At 36.6% G+C, this 15278-nt stretch overlaps 1 protein-coding gene and 1 long non-coding RNA gene across 11 annotated transcripts in view; one reads left to right on the top strand and one right to left on the bottom strand.

The window, feature by feature from the left end:
* LOC105208087 (UPF0489 protein C5orf22 homolog) overlaps window positions 1-15278 on the top strand; it is a 619399-nt gene that overhangs the window by 46477 nt on the left and 557644 nt on the right. The window lies entirely within an intron of this gene.
* Window positions 1-15278, bottom strand: part of LOC105208085 — a 108317-nt gene that overhangs the window by 43042 nt on the left and 49997 nt on the right. For 2 of the 10 annotated variants that reach the window (XR_005574717.1, XR_005574716.1), the window contains exon 1: window positions 2572-5169. The exons of 2 other annotated variants lie outside the window; for them this stretch is intronic. This is a non-coding gene — a long non-coding RNA (uncharacterized LOC105208085). Of the gene's footprint in view, window positions 1-2567; window positions 5172-15278 lie in introns of those variants that run through there. 6 more of the 10 variants (XR_005574709.1, XR_005574718.1, XR_005574722.1 and 3 more) reach the window with 5 other exon arrangements.

Below are 15278 nucleotides of genomic sequence, written 5' to 3'. Positions count from 1 at the left end.
TATAGAATAGAGTTAAAATTTTCAGCTGCAGTATAAGTATAATAATTGTTATCTTTAAATGATTTTCCGTTTAATGATTAATACATTCTGCTTACATCAAGAAGAACATTTAATAATTAAAAAACAATTGTTTCATCGAATGATTTCCTTTGAATAAAAAAATCAAATACAGTAGACATGAATCAAAATGCGTTGATCAATAGATAATAGGAACGTTTAGCTATCATTTAGTTAAAGATTTCCTTATTACTGTTTTTGTACTAGATTAATTTAAATAATGTTTTTTCCATCTGATTTTGTAATCCGATGACTCGTAGGCGATTAATCGTTTCTTTGAACGTAACGTTCGATATTACTCGCACATAGAAAACATTCTAATGGAAACCTACAGCTATGAATAATAAAGACAGTGTTCAATGGGTTGTTACTTGTCAATGAGCGATTTATTTTCTGAATTAGTGTTGTAATTCCTTTTTATCTCGACAAACAAGCAAATTCGCGTTTACACGACTTATTTCTTTAATCTAAGAGCAAAAACATTGCTCAAGATGAATTAACATGTAATTTGAAACTTTTGTAAGGTCGGTAAGTCATACGAGGGTCTATAACTAACTTCGGAATTTTAAATAGAGATCTCTGTTGTTTTCAACTATCTTAATTGCCAATGATGTCATTAGCGACTTACATGTCGGTTAATAATATTCGCACAAGTCGATATCATCGTGTTTCTCGTCAAAATTAATTGCAGTCGAGACATCGTTCTGATTGCATATTGATATTATGCTAATATCTTAATTGATTTATTAATCAGTTAATTAATGAAGGGCGTGCTTTTGTTCATTTTGCTCGGTGTGTATTTTTTTCCTTTTCTGTATTCTTTCTTGTATTATTTATTATTATGTTGTTACGAATGTATCACTGTCATACGAAAGGGCTCATTAGGTCAAAATTAAGATTCATCACTTTTCTGTTGTAATAAAATACGTGATAAAATTAAAAATGATATAAAAAGATGTATATATATAAAAAAGAGAGACGTAAGTAAAAAAAATAAAAGTGTTAGTTCTTATCTTTTATTTTTACATCATATCCAATGTCCACAATATTTAATAATAATAATCCGTCACGGTTCTAGATGGGTTAAAAAAATAAATGTATCTACAAGTAGCTTGGATTTAATTAACGCGAATTACAAGTTTAATGAGAAATGTTGCAATCGTCTGGAATGATGGGTATATTCGCCTTGTTAGGTTAGCAATTTAAGCTACGACTTGTCCGACGATCTGTCCGACGCGGCGACGTTCGAAAGGAAATCAGATATAATCGCGTGAACGTATCGACAGTAGAAAAAGCGAAGAGACGCTTTTAATTAAAAATAATTATGCCCTGCACACACGCCATGCGTGCAGACTGCGTTTAGCTGTCGCCGCGTGAGAGGCCAGCAGGCAGCGGAACTTGAATATTAATCGAGATCCGACGATCGCGACAAATTGCCTATCAAAATGTAGCGTCAGTCTCGTGATCGTCTACGATCTACATCGTTCAACGGGCAGGTTATTATTACGGGGACAACTCGTTACAGGATTCCAATGGTGTATCGCAAAATGTTGGTTCGTCCGGGCCGCACTCCCCTCGTGTTATCTTTCTTTTATTTTCATCGTGTGCAATCTCTTTACTTCGTGTCTATCTCTTTACTTCTTTTCTTTTTTTTTCTCTTTTTATACGTGAATCGTGAGACGCGCGGAAATAAACTTTTTTTTGCTCTTTTAATTGTATTTAATACAGCGAATATTTTCTTTCGTCGTGTTTTTACTAAAAGAATTTTCACTTTATTTTGTTAGTTTATTGCAATAATTATTTATTCTAATAAAATTTTTTTCTTCTTTAGGCTTGTGTTACTAACTGTTTTCTCTTAAACTTGAGAAATGATGACATCATTTATACTCTAATTTTATTCCATTGTATAGATCAAATAAAAGTATAAAGTATTAAATTCAATTTAAAATTTTTGCACGCTGTATAATGTTTTTCTTTTATTCATGAAACAAACAATATCTTCTCTTTATATTTACTTACGCAGTTCAAAGGTCGCTTTTGAAAATAATTGAAATGGGAGTTGACTTCTTCCTAACAAGTTAACGATTTATAAAATTTAAAGAGTTTTATGAATGTTATTAATTATCTAAATTCGTTAAATATTGTCCGAGTTTATTACGAAGGAACGAAATTCATTATACGAAAATATTTATCTCGACGAGATAAGGCTGCTTCAATGGAGTTCTCAAGCCCGAAAGTCCGTAATATTTAATGATCGTCTTCAGTAGCGAGTCACCGAAGTGCGTCCACAGTCGACATTGCACCCTTCGCGTCGCACCACTTTTCACTATTGTATCGCGAGCAAAGCTATCCGAAAGGGAGGCATATTTCAAGGTTATTCGGCTGCTGCTTTCGTCTACCATCGAAGGCAAGATCGACCCGATCCTCTTCAACGAGCCTCCCAGGGCTGTTGCCGTGGCAACAGACCAGGCCAGGCTTTCCTAATACGCTTCCATCCCATCACCACCTACCTACCCTCGCATCGTTGGGTTTTTCCTGTCGGCCTCGAGGGTGGCAAGTGCACCCGGCCGGAGATCTTCAAAAGGAAGAAAATACGGTTTCACGAGCGCCATTCGTTCGGCTTCGAAGCGTCGACTGGGGAGGGAGACCGGCGGGATCCGACGAGGATCGTTTCACAAAGAGGGTTGGAGAGGATCGGGGAGTGGGTAGAGGGTGAGAGGAAGGAACGAGAATATCCATGCATGGAGCATCGGGACGGGCGATAGGACGGGCGTTGCCATGCCGACGAATTATCATTTGCGCCCCTGTGCTTCGCTGTAAAGGGAGTCGACGGCACCCTCTGTACATATACCTGGCCCCGCCTCCGGGCACCGGCGACATCGGTATGGATTTTTTTTCTCTGGCCCGGCGTTCTCCTCTTGAGAACGGCGCGACGCCCGAATTTCGTTCAGCCCACGTCCCTCTTTCGCCCTTCTGCTTTTTTTTTTTTTTTTCTTCACCGTCGCCGTCGCGGCTCAAGATGGATCGGAAGAGATCTCTCAAGCACGCGTAGATCGCGACAACCTTTTATCGCCGCAGATTTTTCCTTTCCTTTCCGTTATACGACACGGATGACTGACTCGATGCGGGCGGCGACGTCGCCGACGGCTGCGGTGACGACGCCCCGGGCACTCGAGGTTTTCGTGGGCGAACGACACGTCGCGCTCTGATGAGTTTGAAGGGCGCCGCACCGGGGCTGCGATTCGGCTGGGGATTTCGGGACTGAAGATGCCGACCCTCTCTTCCTCATTTCCTCCCGTCTGCTTATAATTGACGTCGCCGCCATTCTCCCATACGCGAATACTTGCACAGTTGAGAACGAGTTGAAACGACTTTCTTTTTTTTCAATGTTACAAAGTCTTGCTTTTATGAAATTAAATGTTGTTTTAATTTTCATTAGCTTTTCGAGAAGCTTTTCGAGAAGTTACAGTTTTTGAATAATCGCTCTTGCAATATTTAGTCTTTTGAAATATTGGTGTAATTTCTAGAAAGTTTTTGAGAAAATATTACTTTTAAATTATTCCAGTTAAAATGTATTTTCAATAAAGAAAAAAATTTTTAACCAAAATATCTTTAACTTTAATATTCTGATTCGTCACATTATTTTTGTTCTGATCCATCAACAAAGAAATATACATTTCATATTTAAAAAAATTTTTATAATGAATTAAGATAAAAATAATTGTTATATTTTTAATAAACAAAAAGTTTTAAACCAAATTATCTTTAACTTTAACGTTCTGATTCGCCACATTGTTCAAATCCATCAACGAAGAAATAAATATTTTATATTTTCAAATATTTTTATAATGAATTAAGATAAAAATAAATGTTATAAAAAGATGAAGACATTCTATAATAGAAAAATCAATATAGGATGTACAAATTCAAAAATGGTGAAGTTAAATTTAAAAATACGCAATAAGTCAATTTAATTTATATTTTAGCTAATATGTGCGCGTAATATTCGTATTCTTCTTTAAATTTGTCTTCTTTAAATTTACAAGCGATATGATAATACGATATAATGTGCGATGCTTTTAAAAGGTAAATTAAATGAATAAGGTTACTTGAATATAAAATGTATTAAATTATTGATGAAAACTCAAGCATCCAATTACGCGGTTGAATACCATTAAAATTGTGCATTTCACATGCAATCCATAGGGATGCAAGTTTACTATAGAATTAATATATCGCTTGCGTGACTATGACGAATAATTGCTACGTACTGTAATAATTTCTGTCATTCTAGCGGTGGACGTGATAACTGCAATTAAATGAGTCTTGTAGTGTGAAATTAAAGTTTACGAAACATTCGCTAATTCAACAATTGCATTTTCAGAATTGTGTTAGTAAGATAGACAGTATATGTGTCTCGCACTCTATAATTTTATTCTATGCACTGCTTTGCTAATTATTATTTGCAGAAAGTTTATTTTTAAACAATGTTTGACCCAAATGTTTGTTTTTCCTCTTCCATTTCTGCAATAATAGAAAACAAGATATGTATTGTGAAACAGTTTTGACGAGACGTCAAAGTTAAAAGTAAAATTGAAATTATTATGGATAAAACGTTAAAAATAAAAAGTTGCAACACGTATGCGTTTGGCATGTATTTGTGTTTTAAATGTGGCAACTTTTATATAATTTTTTATAACACAATACTTCAAATTGTGATTTACAATACATTAGTGTAGTATTTTCCAGTGGCATTATACGTGACTGTCATTCGAGCTTAGAGTTATATTTATATCATAAAAATGCCATAAATGCCTACGTAAATAATTTCTTTATGAGCACACAACGGTTTCAATATGAATGTTTATTGATGATGTTACGTAGTAACTATTGCAGTCATAAAGAAATATTTTAATTGTCATCAGATCATTTACGAGGTATCATTGACGACAAGTTGTTTACGACGTAAAAATCGTATTAATACCGCAGAGTTGATAACCAAGTGTTTAAACCAAGTGCTTTGTCGGTGATATTGAACATAAATTATACATACATAATTGCTACAAATTCAATTTAAATCTTTAATAATTAATGATTTAACTATTATATGTTACATTACATTATATGTTACATTACATATTATATCGTGCATATATGTGTATAATGTATATAATGTATATGAAAATGATAACTTGGAGAGTAGATACTTGAAATTGGATTTACAGAAATAAAACTGCCAATTTTTGCACGTTTGAACGAATCTTTTGATGTAATGAAAAAGCTCTGTATAGTTCTCACTCTTAAAATTACTTAAAATCAAGAGCCCTCGAAAATCGTTCGTCGACGCGGGTAAAAGTGATCAAGGGCGATGACAAAATTTTTAATCGTGTCTATCGAGATTATTAAGCGTGCACTCTCCATGCACTTGGTAACAATGGCTTCGTCGATAGAACGACTTGAGGTCTTGTCATTTGTTTTTTTTTCCATCGTTTCCTAGAGAGAAACTCGCGCAGCTACTTGCCAAGCAAATTTCTGCGTTTCGCATTTGAACCTCGCGGCTTCGCTTATCGCTAATTAACGCTCTAACGAGTGCTCGTGTCTGGAACGGTGGTTCGGTGAAAGGGGCAGTCGAGTGTTCTCGAGTTAATTTCTATGGGGATTTGAACAGATCAATGCGGGTCTCTCGCATCTCCCTTTTTCTCTTATTCTATCTCTTTTTTTTATTATGTACGGATTGAATCAACTGAGTAGTCCCGTCTGTTTCGCAGCAGCGAATTTCTCGCTACAAGTTAAATGCGATACGAGGTTATGTGCGAAACTGCCAGCTTTCGAATACTTTCGAATATTGTATTCAATGAATTCACAAATTCATTTATTTAAAAATTAATAAGCTACATATAAGTTGGATTACTTATAATTAAAAATAAAACAATGGATCTTATTGTTATTTAAGCATTATTCTATCAAAAATATGATACAAGCGAAACAATATTACCAATTGAAATATTACAAATTAAAGACGATGAATGCGTGCCGAAAATAACGTATTTCAATTGAAATTCAGTTCCATTTATTATATTTTACAGTAGTAAATAAAATGCGGATGTTTTTCCTTCCTTATATAAAAGCAATATTAATTTCTAACCGGAAGCTGTTAATTGTGCTAAGAGAGAAGCGACACGAGAGAACGAATAATGATAAAATTCACCTCATGGAGATCAATGGTACTTTAGTCACGTTGAAAGTCACGCTTTTTGAGAGTGCATTTGCCTCGCGTACGTCCTCGAACATATCGCAGGGTTCAATCCAATATCTTCCTTGCATACATCGCACATACAATCCGCCTCGATCACAAAGAGGGTCACGAGAATCGAGAATTGCCGCGCGCATGTGCGCGCTCGCACACCGACACGCATCACAAGTCCCGCGTGCGTTGTGTGCGGGTAGGATGAGTGGCACTCGGAGGGTCGAGGGTCCTTTCACGATATATACAGCGGAGACCCATGGGGTATTTCCCTCCGTATCGCGAAGCTCTCCCACCCACCCATCTTGGGTGGCCTTTGCGAAATCCTCGAGCGAGATGGTCGACGCCCTTGTGGAGAGAGCATGCAGGCGAGGAGAAGGGTAAGTTGTCGGCCATACTGCCGAGGGTGTGTCCGAGGGTGGAGACCCGATCGCGGGTCTCCATGACAACCTCATTCGGTCCCAACCAGCCGGAAGTGTGACGGCCGCGATGCGCGCTGCGCTCAACCCTCCAACCGGAAGTCGCCGTAAGCGGAAGTTCGACAGTGGCAGTGGCAGTGGGAGCCGCACGAGGGAGGAACGAATGAGGAGGAGAAGGAGGAGGAGACCGGGAGGGTCGGGAGGGAGGAGATGGTGGCTATGGCACGGGGGTTATGGCACGGTTAGCTGGCAAAAAATGAGAAAGAACCATGCGATCCCCCGTTGATACAGCTACGGCGAAACGCACCCTACCGTGACGTCGGATGATCGATGACGATGCCGGGACGTGCGATGTACGTGGTACGGTACCCACCGACGCGACGCGACCGTGTGCCGGTGTGTCCTTTGTTTCCCCTGCGCCACGTACGTTGATACCCGATTCGACTTAATCATAGGTTTCACGTAAGTGCATTAGGATGTATCAGATTGATACGAGCGCGCCTCGTTTGGCACATTGTGCCGCATAATGAGACGACGCGTACTCGTGACGAGAGGAAGCGACGCGTGTATTAATTTATCTGATTAAAATCGCGGCGGAATTTACAGGTGAATTTTACCGGATCACTCCACCGGGACATTCGTTTTCAGTTGAGATACGATTCGAGCTACGCGAGAGATATATGCATATCGTTTTTAATGTTCTCGATTGAATACAAAAATATTCTCTCGTTAGAATCCTACCAGCACAAGATATCGTATGAACATTCTAGAATATTTATAATATCGCACATATATTCATGCGATATCGTGATATCCGTGCGATATCGTGTTTTAGGGAGGCAAATTGATGAGTGAAGTACACGTTTAGGAACATTAATCTTTTGAATTTTATAATAAGTATATGATTGCCGCAGGAGTACTCGTAATGAGAGAGAAAGATCTTACCTACCGCAAGCCGTAACATACGATATCATGATATTCGTGCGATATCGTGTTTTAGGGAAGCAAGTTGATGAGTGAAGAACACGTTTAGGAACATTAATCTTTTGAATTTTATAATATGTATATGATTGCCGTAGTGGTACTCGTAATGAGAGAGAGAGATCTCGCTTACCGCAAGCCGTAACATAATATATCCAGTATAAACTAAGAATATATGCAGCACAATTAAGTTCCCAATTACTGGAAGAATCCATGGATGAAAGCAGTGATGAAAGAGAAAAGGAATTGTCGGGGGCCATTATTTTCTCCCTTGCGAGGGAAAAAAACCCGCAGTTTCCCATCGTGTGGAACAATCGCTTACTTACAACCGGCGGCGAGCCGTTAACGCCGCGGGGAAAAAGGGAAAAACGTAACGAGCAAAATAGACTAATCTTTTCCAATGGCTGCCTCCTCGCGGTCTTTCACCACCGAGTCGCGGTGAGGCGCGGCGCGGCGCGCCTTCGTACGCTCGAGAAGCGCATTACAATCTCTCGACGGAGAGATCGTAATCCTTATTATCTTGATAGATGCGGCCCTCTCGTTAGCAACGATGTGTTCTTTGCTCTACGGGCTTTACGAGCTGTAAAATAATTTAGTCGCGTACGTAGGTGCGCGTACGCGTGGTGTGCACGTGCGTTACGTGCGTGACGCAGTATGCGGCGCGATGCGGCGCGGCGTCCCGTTACAGGCGGCTAGATACTCTGATCGACGCACCTTCGCGTATAAATATTTACGCATGCCAGGCGGAGCCTCTCGCGAGATCGCGTCTTCGCGCGAGGAGACGCTGCGAGAACGCGCTTTCCGCGAGGGAGATCTATTCGAGATGCGACAGTCGAGCCGCGCCGCGCCGGCCGTAGGGAAAACGGCGTTTCCACCCCGAAATACACCCCGCATCGACACTTAAGCCGGCTGTAAATCATCGTTAGAACCCGAGTTCTCTCTCTGATATCACCAGGCGGTACCGCGGCACCGGCAATCCGCGATTTCATGGCATGCCTTTCCTCGCAGGCGATACGTAAGTACATCCGCGAGAACGTCGTGAGAGCCGTGATCTGAAATTGTTCGACAGTCTGCGGGCGAGAATACTGATGACTTTTCCCGTAACAAATGGAAATGCGGATACGATGCTACCTCAAGAAATCTCGTTCTCATTTTTTTGATATTTATGACGCGATTGTTTGGTATCACTAATTTTAAAGCCCAATTTCTAATTCAGGAATACACTTTGTCATATTTAATAAATTTTTAAATAACTTGTAATATTTTCCATATTTATTTTTTGATTCCGATTAGAATAATTAAAAGTATAGACAAATAAAAAATGTACATACATTGTTCGAAAACAAAACAATGATGAAGAAAATTAAGATTTGCGAAATTATTTCTGTAATTGGTGATTAATTATTGTATGTTTTATCAATTATATCCATTATATTGTAACTAAAGCATAGTACATGAAATTATTGCGAAAAATCGTATTAGTTAATAATATTCAAAATCATATATAACGTGGGGACTTATTAAAAATCTTAACAATCAAAAATGTGAGACAAATATTATGTAAATGAATCTTACTGGACGATACTATATAGTATAATAGTACTGCCCTCGTTTGTTAAAAATTTACGAGAAAATGTGTCTGTTAAATTATGATGCTAATGACTAAAATGAGATTAACCATCCTCATGTACTGGAAGGTATCAGCTAATGAAATTCGATAGATATGGAATATATGCGAAGTTGTAATTTGTGGCTGAACTTATTTTTTGTAATACTGCTTTAGACTTAGGGATTTTCATTTATCATTGCAGGGTAAGATTAATGTAAATATACATATTGTCATACACGTATGTTACACGCGAAAATTATCTTACGCACTTATTTACGACAATCCGATACATTCAAATGCACTTACGCGAAATTTATGCCGAGCATCCACTCTAGATAACACAATATTATATTCATACTGTTTCATTTAACAAACTATGTGCTAATATATACGATGTGGAAATTGATATTGCTGTGCATATCGTTTATGTAAATATTCGTTCAAATTAACGGAAACTTTTAAATTATTGTTTAGCATTGTCTTTAGCAAGGCAGACAATTTAAATTAAATCCTAATTAACAATTAATTAAAATTAATGGGAATGGTCCGCAGGAACTGTTTATTCATGATTTTATTAAAAACATACGATTGTATGATCATGCAATTTTAATTGTATGATCTGCTTTTTAGTGCGTATATTTCGAAACGTAAAAAACGCATTTACTGTATCGCGCATGAATCGCGGGAGTGGATGATATGTTGTGTAAAGCGTGGATGGAATTTTTTTCGAGGTAATGGCTTTATCCATCGATTGGCCACGCCCCGTCGGCCATTTTTGCCGAAATGATCGAATTTGTAATTAATTAATGCTGCACTTTCCTCGGTAGCGTCAGCGGAAACGAAGTTTTTTACAAATTTTATGGGCTTGTACATTGATGCGTTTGCGTGATTTATTCTTTTCACGAATGCATGATATTATCTGCGAAAGTCGAAAGAATATAATCTCGAAGAGATCAGTGGAAATTAAATTTTAATTAGGTGTAGTGCCCCAAATAATCGGGCCGAAAAGATCAGAATGTTATTTATTATGTTCTTTCATGATCTTAAATGTGTATTGAATTGTATGTAAACAGGATGTTTACTTTCGGTTAAACGGAAAACAAAGCTAAGTAATTCAATATATTTTTTAAGATCACGAAAAAATATAATAAATGTTGCAAAATACTATTACTTTGTACTTTTATTTTTTACTTAATCAGACAATTAATATTTTATTAATGCGTGTACACACACAGTGAAATGTGTTATAAGCTGTCAATAAAATTTCCAAGCTCTATTTTCGCCTATTTTTATTATTACAATTTTGTTTTTTATTTATTATCAATACAGTGACATGTTTTCGCATGTGACTCTTCTGAGATTACGTATCTAGGGTAGATACATCTATATATACAAGTTAGAAATATAGTGTACCAATAATTCGCGTGCAGTATATCGATTGAGTATATCAAATTATTTGTATGCATATGTCGCACGCGCGTTTTAACAAGCCGTTGATTGATTAAATTGAAAATCTTATCGAGTCCAATTAGACGATACAGGAAGAGTTTTAGTGTTTTGATTATACGCATATGATTTTGCTGAGTAAATAATCTTTTTGTAACCGTTTTCTGTTGCAGGTGAGTTTAATCCCTAGTTTGATTCGCATGCTATTGCTGTTGAAGATCAGGAAATGAGATTGAGAATCCACGTACTGTGGGTTCACCTTTGATACCAGACTGAATAATTAATTACTGGTATGTTCCTCATTTATTGTCGGATGATTTATGATTCTTAAATCAATAATAGAAAGGAATAAAAATGTTAGAAAACGCGAAATAAAAATCATGAAGGATAAAGATAAAAGAGAGACGTCTGATTGAATTATTAGACTTTGTAATAAGTTTCATTTTAAATAAATGTCATTAAAAAAATTTTTCTTTTTTAATTTTTTTAAAACTCGTGATACTTTTACATAAACAAATTAATTTACAAAACATTGAATTTAAACTATTCCTTTTATTGCAATAAGTAAATTAGATTTTCAAATTTAATGGTAACGATATTGCTGCTCTATGCTCATTCAACCTTGAACAATGTATTCAGGAGAACAGGAAGAAAGGAAAAAAACAGCATTTATGCTAATATGCAGTATGAATATGTGTAACGTACGCAATTAGCATTTTTCGGATTAATGAAGTAATTAGAAACTACCGTATCGGCACGTTTAATCTTTCTTGACAACCGTGATCGAATAATCGTAGTTCGTAGGGATTATTTTGTTAGGGTACGCAGTCAGTATCCAGTGCGAGACCAACGCGATTATACGGACGATTTTAAAAGCGGTTGTGCCAAAGACGCGAATAAATCATTCCATTTGATTTCTGTAATCGAAATGTAAATCGTGTATTTCTTCTTTCCCAGATATCGTTGCATATGTCGTAGGCGCATGCATTTGCGACAGTCGGTTGTCTCAGCGTGATAAATGATAATGTTATTCGCACCGGAAGGAATGTTTTACCACGAGAAAATCGATTTTCTATGACTACGTTTTGTTTCGCGATTTATGCGCGCGTTAGATTCTTCCTGTAAATATGATATAAACACGCGCTACTTTGAATCGCCTGACTTTACATCGAAAGCGGACAATGATTCGAAAATTATTACTTTTTTACGTTATTTACCATCACCCGATGGTGTCATGTTATTTTATCTGTTTTGATTAATAATTTACTATATTTAAGAGTTTGAGTTTTTCGCGTTTTATCTAGAAATTCCTTAATCAATAAAATAATAATTTTTGATTTAATAGATTTTAAATTCAATAGACTGAATACATGATACACTGAGAGAAAAATTATATTTAAATTGATGAAATTGTTTCTTTAACTTGGTGTTTTTAAATTGAAGTGAAAATATTTTCGAGGAAAGTAAAAATTTATTTAATTTCAAGAAATTAATAGGCTTTTTTAAAATGAATAAATTTTGTGTTTAATTTAGACAAATAATTTTTTAATTTGAAGGAAGTAATGACAAAAATGTAAGAAGTAATTTAGTCGCTTTGGTTTTAAAAATATATTTCTGTTATTTAAATAAAGATTTGTATTGCGCAATCAAATTATTTCTTTAATTCTAAAATAACGAATTCTAAAAGGAACGATCAAAAAATTTTTTTAAATTTAAATCAAAGAAACTTTTCTCTACGTGATATCAATAATTCTTAAGCTACTTAGTGACAGCAAAAATTAATAAATACATATTAAATTAATTTGTGAGTGACTTATTAAATAATAATTTCAATATGAGAAATAAAACTAAATAATAATAAAGTTGAATTAAATTTAACATAAAAAGAATTTCGAAATTTAAATTGATTAAAGCATCTATAAGTAAGAGGACATCACAAATTCAAAATTCTTTACATAAATTACGGCATTTATTACTACATTATAATGTTGTGGCACACAAGTGTTATAACAGTGTTAATGTTTGGAAAAATAAGCTATTAAATTATGAAACGTCGTCACGATCGTTGTTCCTTTTTCTCTACTTCGTTTGAAACGGCACAGCGCATGGAAATAGAGTCGTTGCGAACTCCTTTGCGATTTATATGCCATTGCCTCGCTACCAGGATCGGTTTTAATGCGACAACCAAAGCCATTATGTCGGCGCGTTTGTCGCGCACACAATGTTTCTAATATATGCGAACGTTACAATCTGACACGTATCGACCAGACTGATATGCAGCATGCCGCGGCGCGGAGACACCCAGTATCCGGCCTAAATATTTAGCACGGCCGATAATACACGCTCCAACGATCGCCATCCGCGGAATTCGTCGACCTTGAGGAATTCTCACTTCGGTTATCTTGTCACCGAGCGGCGGCGAACGAACGCGCTGGGAGAAATTTTTCCTCGTTCGCCATTCGCAACGCGTCACCTTTTTTTTCGATACGCTCCCAGATAAGAGTAAAACGTCGGGCTTAGGGGAATGTTTACGATTCCCCGCGGCGTGGTATACGTACGCGCAGAATTTTATGCAATCGCACCTTGTCACGCCACGCGTAAATGTCCGTATAAATTATCTTGTAGGAAGTAACGCTTACGCCGAGACGGAGAATGTTTAATAACGTTATGGTGTTTAATGTTTCGATATCTTCATAAATGTATAATTCATGAATTCCCTTCTTTAATTATAACTGGCACAAAGTAATTGAATTATGGCAATAAAACATGAAACGTATTCTTTATGTAATTGGACGAATCTTTCGTATAAGAGATAATGATAATCCATGCCCGACTTCGTTTCGATCACTTGATACATTTGTTATTTTCGCGTGCGAGATATCGTGTCACAAAGATTACAATGGGTAAGCGTGAGAGATGCGATCGTTCTTTTTATGAGCGCGACAAACACGCGGAGAGCACGGGTCACCATGATATTATTAAATAACGACGGTAAAGGAAAAAAAAAAAATGGCGATAAATCGGACAAATGAGCGAATCTTTCGCGTGGATCGGTCGAGCTCTGTCCTGACCTGTCCTGACGCTTCATCATTTTCTGAAGTGACCAACCTCTCACAGGATCGTTCAAAGGTGCCTCTGGCGGACCAGACCTCGACCCCAATGATTATAACTCTCGTCTACTTCGCGAATATACCTCTTCACGTGTAATCCACCTTTCCTCTCTCTTTTTCCCGCTTTGGCTATGCTTTCCTTCTCAGCTTTCTGTAAAAGTCCACGTGATGAAATACTGCATATATTTATGAAATATGTGCTTCCCTCATGTGAGTCGCGGCAACTTATTGAAATTCGGTTTAACACTTTAAAATTGAATTTCTCGTAAGCATGTGTATCTTTTACATATCAAAACGTACGTGTTTGTTACGACAAACATAAATCATCTTCTGTTTCTATAACGATATCGCACACGCTATGCGTGAGATATTTAAAAAAAAGTTCTGAATAAGCTCGAATTTATTAAGGTCAATACATTTGAACTTTTTTGAACTTTGTTGAGTTTTATATTTTAAATTTGGTTTGTTAAATGAAAAGTAAGATAGAAATGTACGAATATTTCCAGAGATAAAACTTTCCATTGTATTTTTTTTTCATACTTCGTTTTCACTACGTTCAAAGTGAAAATTGGTTGAAATAATATGAGAAAATATCGTCAATTTGTGACATAATTCGGACGGTGACGTAAAATTTGCCTCAGACGGAAAGAATAATTTTATTTCTTAATAAAGAGAAATAGAGCGTAAATATCTTTCCACTCATTTGTTTGTCAGGCTCAAAGTTTATTGCGAGAACGCCGTCCGCTTTCTTTCCGCTCGTTTCACTTTTTCTATTCGTTTCGTTCGATGTAATAAACGATCTGGTTGTAGGAAGGAAAACGCCAGCCATGGTGATATATGACACTAGATTTATAGGCGCCATTTCATTTATGCGTCTGGGGGAGATTTTCTCATGTTACAAAAACTTGAAAACGTAATATTCGTGCAGAACCATGTTAAAACGGGAATGAGCTGTCCAGGATACGACGTTCGCGTTCTCTCTATTCTTTTTTAACAATGTATGTAAAAGAAAATATAAAAAAAATTACCGCACACGTTTATTTATGGATGTGCACGAATAATTATGTAAATTTTTATCTGTAGTAGCAATTTTTTTAATGAAATAAAACTCGAGATATTACTGTAAAATACGCAAAACGTATTGGGGATTCGATTCAATTTAAAGGAAGAGGATTATATTGGACAGAGTTTTCAGAACTCACAGTCACGTCCGAAATGATTTAATGACCTTGCGTAAAAATTTACAATAGCAATTACGCTAAGCTATTGATGCCCATCATCAAATATATATGCTTTTATAATACTCTTAGATAATTTTAAAGAGAATATAAAAATCGAAATGCCGAACTTTCCGCTTCGATATTAATTTTTGATGACTGCCTTTATCGCATCCGCGTTTATCTTTGAGCAAC

This window comes from Solenopsis invicta, chromosome 1, assembly GCF_016802725.1.
Source record: "Solenopsis invicta isolate M01_SB chromosome 1, UNIL_Sinv_3.0, whole genome shotgun sequence".
Taxonomy (NCBI): domain Eukaryota; kingdom Metazoa; phylum Arthropoda; class Insecta; order Hymenoptera; family Formicidae; genus Solenopsis; species Solenopsis invicta.
This window is presented reverse-complemented; position numbering and strand designations above follow the sequence as displayed.